At 38.5% G+C, this 8,146-nt stretch overlaps 1 non-coding gene across 1 annotated transcript; it reads right to left on the minus strand.

Annotated features, from left to right (window-relative positions):
- Positions 1-3,489: 3,489 nt before the first annotated feature.
- On the minus strand, positions 3,490-3,560 carry Trnag-gcc (transfer RNA glycine (anticodon GCC)). The gene has a single exon. It is a non-coding gene; the product is annotated as a tRNA-Gly (tRNA).
- Between the last annotated feature and the right edge of the window lie 4,586 nt (positions 3,561-8,146).

Raw genomic sequence — 8,146 nt, forward strand, 5'->3', positions numbered from 1 at the left:
CAGACGAAAGCACGTTGTGGTACCGTGTTCCTAGCCATTGATGGCGAAATGTGCTAGCCTGCTCGTGTCAGCTGCAATGTGGGCGCAACGGTCGCGAAAGAAACCTCTGAGACGCTTTGTCGAAGGCACGCTGTGTGTCGTGGATAGAGCGCATTGTGCTGACCTCAGGCAGCGAGTGAGAAACCGGTCGACCACACTCTATTCGAATCGATTATACGTTCAAGCAAGGCAGCAGCACGTTACCACAAGTACCCTAATTCTGTAACGAATACATCATTTGTCGAACACGAATAGAAGGATATAGCCGTAGTAGTCGCATTGTTAAAACAGTATACTTGCGTACTGCGAACAACGTATTTCTTGCAGTCAAAGGTTTATATGGCTATCTTGTATTTATTACCTCTGCAGCCACACGTTTTTCTGCGACAGTTATAATTAGTATCCAGATATCACCACAATCTGGTCAGTGACGTAGTGTTAGAGTGTAGAATTAGTTGCTTCCTTTCGTTGCTAGAGATTCAACAAGATATTAATTTTTAGGGTTTCGTACCGTAGCTGGTAAAAATGAAACTCTTATAGGATCACTTTTTTGTTCGTGTGCCTGTTTGTCTGTCCAGCTATGAAGACCCTTTTTTCTCGGAAGCGTGTACATGTATTGGGTTGAAATTTATGTCACACACTAAGATCTATGCTCCTTTGACGGTGGGAAAAATTTAAGGTTCTAAGTCAATTCAATTAAAGATACGGTCATTTATGTCACTTATCTCGGTACCGACAAAGTCGATCATCCAGACTTGTAAAGTACTTCCCATTGACCTAATATTACGAAATTTGACGAGATGCAGAGTTTGACAGTACAAATAAAGACTATATCCGAAATTTATTAACGTGTAACTATATCACTTGATTTTATTACCATTCTTTGTCCTGTCTGCCTGTCCCTCTGTTTAGACCCCTTTTCCTCAGGGCTGGGCATACATAACAAGTTGAAATTATGCCACATATCAAACTCCACTGTCCGTTCGCGGCGTAAAACATTTATACTATTAAGTCATTGCAGTCAAAAGGTATACCATTCAAACATATTTTAATACTCGCAGACTCACTCATCAAAACCTAAAGGGTATCCTCCATTTTAGGAGGGGATTAATCAACTATAGATCGTGTTCTAAGATTCTTTGTAAAGTAGTACTTAGTTAGGTGATTTTAACGTGTTTCCAGAGTGGTAGCTTCATCTTTCATCTTCCAATTCTTCAACCAGGCACAGTCCCCTTTAAACTACGAGGGCTGTCCAGAATGTAAGTTACGATCGGTCGCGAAATGGAAACGACTATGAAAATCCCATAAAGCTTTGCAAAGATGTGTTGGGCAGTGTCTCTAGTATGACTCTAGGTAGAATTATGTCTCTCGTTTCATTCCTGAGCTCTTAGTGAGCGCGTAAAGATGTTATAGAAAATAGTGTCTCCTGCCAAGTACGAGGGCCTGGTGAAAATTTTCCCCTGAAGCTATGCAACCAACATTACATAACTGTCTGCGGATTCTCCTTCAAGACAATTCTCAGCCTCATTCTGCAGGGGCAATGAAGATGTTTCTGCATCGTTTCAATTGGAACAGTTTGGTTACCCACAATACAGCCCATAATTGTCTCCCACTGAGTTTCATCTCTGCTCAAACGAACCGCTGTCTATGAAGACAACATTTTTGCACATACAACGAGCTTTAAGCCAGTGTAGAGAATTGGCGGAAAGCACTGGCGGCTGCCTTCTATGATGAGGGTATTGGAAAGTTGGTACAACGCTACGAGTGATGTCTGAGTCCGAACGGCGACTACGTAGAGAAGTAGCTGAAAGGTGTAGCTAACTGTTACAAATGAAACATTTCTGATTTTCAGTGTGATTTTCATTTCCCAATCAATCGTAACTTACTTTTCGGACAGCCCTCGAATTTTACGCATTGTGTTGTAGGGAAGCAGCCTACTCACGCTGTAGTAAATTCACATCAGTCTTTCCATTGTGTGCCAGCCAGTCTGCTGTAACTAGCTCTGACATCATAAATGTTGCGCAATACTTTAAAAATCAAGCAAATAACCTAAAACATTTCTAGCAGGTCAGGAGTAATACTAAATTAATGTGTGTTGAATATCAGTTCGAAAACTTTAACCATTTTCGAAATTTGGACGTTTTTCTGTAAAAATCATTGACGCAACAGAAAAGAGCTAGAGACTTCAAAATTTATATTTAGATTCATCTTTCATAACAATTTAATAAAAACAGTACTTTGGATTTCACAGATTAAAATTTTAGTGGAAATTCACGATTTTCTGGTTTTCGTCTCAAAACTTAAGGAAGCAAGATAGATTAAGTAGGCTAATAAATAAGGCTAGGATGTTTAGATTTAAATAGGTTGGAGATCCGCTATGACTATGAAGATGTGAGAAGTTTCATTTGAATACCTATAAAATTATAGCGATAGCGTATCTCCAAAGGGCCAGTTCAGAGCTCGTCTACTGCGTGCAGTGTAATTAAATTAATTCTCTCGCCCAAAATATTTAACTTAGCCACGTCAAAATTTTATTATCAATACTTAACTGCGTGCTGAATGCACATTTAAATTAAGAGCTTCATCAGCCATCAGCAAGAGAAGCTATGATTTATTCGGTAACTTAAAGTGGTGCATTACTAGCCCAGCGGCTAGTCGGGAGAGCCGATTTGATCAGGCGTTCCCTTAGCCGTCCGCACCGCGGCTTTATATATAAGAACGCTGCGCTAGGAAAAAAGGCCCCAGTTCTCTCCAGACGCTGAATAACACACCGTCTGTGTCAGGAGTCGCGTCGCGTCGGTATCATTGCTACAAACAGCCTCGGATGCCGTATTAAGTTACTCGAGATACGCGTAACCATGAAATCTTTTGCGAGTGAAGTGTTAATTCTGGGTTGACTTTCATTATCCAGCTTCAGTTTGCGTAATGTCGTATTTTCACGTGCCGTCGCGGGACAGACATTCTACCATTATTTAGCGTGGCGTTTGATGAAATATTATCATCAAACATTGTAACATTTTATTTGGACATTTATAGTTGCATCAGCGCATTAGACTCTGAACTGCTCTGTTAGTTAGGTTGTATGGATACTTGTGTTTTTCATCAGTGACTTTCAGAATATACTCAACTATTTTGGAATATCGTTTTGATTATAAATCCCAGACAATCTCCTAATTCCTCAGGGCTATAAGCTGCAGCTATAATTGTATTCTCAGATGAAGTGGGCACTAGGAATTCTAATTACAGGCTTCACGTTTTGTTAAATCACTTTCTGGTTGCTAAAGTGTAATTAGAGAGCCAGTGTTGAGAACGGCGAAAGACAGCATAAATAACATACTAAATAGTAGGAACTGGATTCAACATTCAAACATTTATGCAACAGTTAAACAATTATTTTCGCAAACGTTTATACAACAGTAAAATTAATCCTAACCGCCGCCCCACATATGGTGCATCGGCCGGGAATCGAACCCGGGCCGCCCGCGTGGCAGGCGAGCATTCTACCACTGAACCAACGATGATCTTCTTTCCGTTTCAGGTCTCACTCATTCTTCATCTTTCCTGTCCCCAAAAATTTCGATCTCTTCTTTCCAACACAAAATTTTCCGTCATGACTATCAAGTCAGCATTCAGTGAATGAATGCCATTGGGAGGAGGTTGTTCTGTAACCTCTACACAGTGTGGCAGCTGTGCAGTCCCAGCTGTGTGAGATCTTCTTTCCATTTCAGGTCTCACTCATTCTTCATCTTTCCTATCCACAAAAATTTCGACCCCTTCCTTCCAACATTAAATTTTCCGGTATGGTTATCAAGCCAGCATTAAGCTAATGAATGCTGTAGGGAGGAGGTTGTTCTGTAACCTCTACACAGTGTGGCAGCTGTGCAGTCCCAGCTGTGTGAGATCTTCTTTCCCTTTCAGGTCTCACTCATTCTTCATCTTTCCTATCCACCTAAAATTTTCTACCTCTTCTTTACAGCACATTAAGTTTTCCGTTATGGTTATCAAACCAATAATAGGCTAATGAATGCTGTAGGGAGGAGGTTGTTCTGTAACCTCTACACAGTGTGGCAGCTGTGCAGTCCCAGCTGTGTGAGATCGTCTTTCCTTTTCAGGTCTCACTCATCCTTCATTTTTCCTATCCACAAAAATTTTGATCTCTTCTTTCCAATACGAAAATTTTCCAAGCCATGAGTTCTGTAACTATTCTGTCCACCGATTAGTGAAAGAAAACACCTAATGTGACAAACCTAACAGTGACATAAACAATAGAGAAGTATGACGTAATTAAGATAAAAATGTATTTGAGTAACAAGTATGTATAGAACCTTGGTAATATAGTAAGTACAAAGTGTTGTTTTATTGGAAATGGTCCCACAATAATATTTTAAAAAGATGTACAAATTCGTGTTCAAGCAGGATCTGAAGTGGTAGTGAAACCTAGTGTATGCATTAGAGCTAACTAATAAATAGTAAGAGAGAGTGCTTTGTGTTATGAAAAATATGCAGATAAGTTGTAAGGATGAACTCACCTGGTGTAGCAAGGAATGGCAGTGTAATAGAATTGAACAGTGTTTGTCGTTGAGACGTGAAGGACACGTCCCTGAAGTATTTATAAGGTTGGAGCTGGCCATTATTCTGGTGTAGTGTGTGACAGGATACACCTACACGTATTGAGATTATGAGTTGGAGGCGTGAATGCGACCATAGGTACCCTTATGTTAGATGAGACAGAGCAGCTCATGGTGGTCTATAGGTTTAAGGAATTTAGTATTACGCTCGTCCATAATTACTTGATGCACTTTAGTGGTAGATCGAGAGAGACTACCTGTGGTTTCAGCGTCCGATCGAGTGGAAATGGATTGCCACGTGAGGAACCTGATCAGCTGCAATACACTATGAATATGAAGTAAATGTGCTATCCTATGCTTTAAATGTTAATAGAGTGAGTGTTAAATAAGTACATACACTAGCAATATAAATAAGTAACATAATAACAGACATGAAACATTATTTTAGCTCAGCATAAATACACTTCAAAGTAAGTAAGTACCTAATTGCAGATGTGGAACTGACACAGCAGCAGAGGACCAATAAGTGGATTTAGTAGTCAACTAAGCGTAGTGTGTTTTGAACACTCAGAACTGTACTATTACCAAAAGTTACTCACATGTACAAAGAAGCTGAGAAAACAACTACTAATCAAATATACTCATACTATCTCTAAGAATAAGGTAATCAAAGATGAGTCAGCTAAGTGAATAAAATACAAATGTATCAGGAATGTACCGAGCATTGGTTCAGAGTTCCGGCCCAGAAATAATAAATTGATGTTAAATAGAATTCATGATTGTATGTCTTGAACATTAATTTTCTCTAGTACATGACTAAAGGCGTTTTGAGCCATTTGTTTACCGATTTTATGACAGTCAAGTAACCGTGAGAGTAAAATTAAAAAGTTCTGTTAACTTTGTTCCAGAAAAATATTGAAGGATAAAATGTATATATCCCCATTTCATTGTGACCCACCCTTAGATATTAAGTGAACAGAGTCTGAGGCACTCTTTTTGTTTGTTCTACAGGACAAACCAGATAATGGCAGCCTGGTAGCTGCGTGAAAGCGTGGAGTGACTTGGACACAACTCACAGTGACCCCTCCCCTTTCCCCATGTAATTTAGAGTGAACGTGAAGGACGCAAACCATAGCAACTTCCCCTCCTCTACCCTTGTGAATGGAAGTGTAGGACGCCAGCCAAAGCGGCTACAACCACGTGTGTAAAAAATTATTTGTGAAATTTTCTTTCAGGTTTAGAAAAGACTGCTAAGAGATAATCATCTGTTTATGTATCATATTATTTTCTTTGAATTTGTGTATGTAAAAATGTATTTAATGGAGTTAAGATTTTCATAATTTTACATATTTTTATGTGTTTGTTTGTCTAAGGCAATATGTATGCCAAAGTGTTTCATTGATTTTGCTTAAAAATTTTGAGTAATAATGTTGCTTAAGAGACAGTAAACATGCCCACGATTTAAATAATTAATGTAGGTAATCAGTTTTCTTTTAATGTTTCTACATGTTTACATTTCAATTTTAATTTTCATAGGAAGTTAAGCTGTACACTTGCTTCCCCTTTTTTAATCAATTTTTTTTCATTCATTAACATTCATAAACAAAAAATTTAAGTAGAGGGTGATGTAGGGAAGCAGCCTACTCACGCTGTAGTAAATTCACATCAGTCCTTCCATTGTGTGCCAGCCAGTCTGCTGTAACTAGCTCTGACATCATAAATGTTGCGCAATACTTTAAAAATCAAGCAAATAACCTAAAACATTTCTAGCAGGTCAGGAGTAATACTAAATTAATGTGTGTTGAATATCAGTTCGAAAACTTTAACCATTTTCGAAATTTGGACGTTTTTCTGTAAAAATCATTGACGCAACAGAAAAGAGCTAGAGACTTCAAAATTTATATTTAGATTCATCTTTCATAATAATTTAATAAAAACAGTACTTTGGATTTCACAGATTAAAATTTTAGTGGAAATTCACGATTTTCTGGTTTTCGTCTCAAAACTTAAGGAAGCAAGATAGATTAAGTAGGCTAATAAATAAGGCTAGGATGTTTAGATTTAAATAAGATGGAGATCCGCTATGACTATGAAGATGTGAAAAGTTTCATTTGAATACCTATAAAATTATAGCGATAGCGTATCTCCAAAGGGCCAGTTCAGAGCTCGTCTACTGCGTGCAGTGTAATTAAATTAATTCTCTCGCCCAAAATATTTAACTTAGCCACGTCAAAATTTTATTATCAATACTTAACTGCGTGCTGAATGCACAATTAAATTAAGAGCTTCATCAGCCATCAGCAAGAGAAGCTATGATTTATTCGGTAACTTAAAGTGGTGCATTACTAGCCCAGCGGCTAGTCGGGAGAGCCGATTTGATCAGGCGTTCCCTTAGCCGTCCGCACCGCGGCTTTATATATAAGAACGCTGCGCTAGGAAAAAAGGCCCCAGTTCTCTCCAGACGCTGAATAACACACCGTCTGTGTCAGGAGTCGCGTCGCGTCGGTATCATTGCTACAAACAGCCTCGGATGCCGTATTAAGTTACTCGAGATACGCGTAACCATGAAATCATTTGCGAGTGAAGTGTTAATTCTGGGTTGACTTTCATTATCTAGCTTCAGTTTGCGTAATGTCGTATTTTCACGTACCGTCGCGGGACAGACATTCTACCATTATTTAGCGTGGCGTTTGATGAAATATTATCGTCAAATTATGGCGAGCATTCATTGTAACATTTTATTCGGACATTTATAGTTGCATCAGCGGATTAGACTCTGAACTGCTCTGTTAGTTAGGTTGTATGGACACTTGTGTTTTTCATCAGTGACTTTCAGAATATACTCAACTATTTTGGAATATCGTTTTGATTATAAATCCCGGACAATCTCCTAATTCCTCAGAGCTATAAGCTGCAGCTATAATTGTATTCTCAGATGAAGTGGGCACTAGGAATTCTAATTACAGGCTTCACGTTTTGTTAAATCACTTTCTGGTTGCTAAAGTGTAATTAGAGAGCCAGTGTTGAGAACGGCGAAAGACAGCATAAATAACATACTAAATAGTAGGAACTGGATTCAACATTCAAACATTTATGCAACAGTTAAACAATTATTTTCGCAAACGTTTATACAACAGTAAAATTAATCCTAACCGGCGCCCCACCGTGTGGTTATAACCTGTGTATTGTAATCACAAACTGCCTTTTAGGGTTATATATTTCAATGTTCTGTGTGAAAGTGTGAAATTAAGTGAGTGTCCCAGGATGCATTAGGGTTATATTTTATATTTCACCATCTATAGCATACTTTTCATGGAACACAACAACATTCGTCTCCCATCTGTTGAGTGTGGACGCTGATAAACTTGGAGAATAGCACCTTTTGCATAACACCACCACCACCACGCCCACGACCATTACCGTCACTACCAAATCAAACAGAGAACTTTCTGTTGACCTAGAATACTAAATGTGCAAGAAGTAAAGTTTCATAGCACAAGTAAGACAAAAAAATGCGAAAACTGTTTATTTGTAATTAT

Source organism: Schistocerca nitens, chromosome 7 (genome assembly GCF_023898315.1).
Source record: "Schistocerca nitens isolate TAMUIC-IGC-003100 chromosome 7, iqSchNite1.1, whole genome shotgun sequence".
In the NCBI taxonomy this organism is placed as follows: Eukaryota; Metazoa; Arthropoda; class Insecta; order Orthoptera; family Acrididae; genus Schistocerca; species Schistocerca nitens.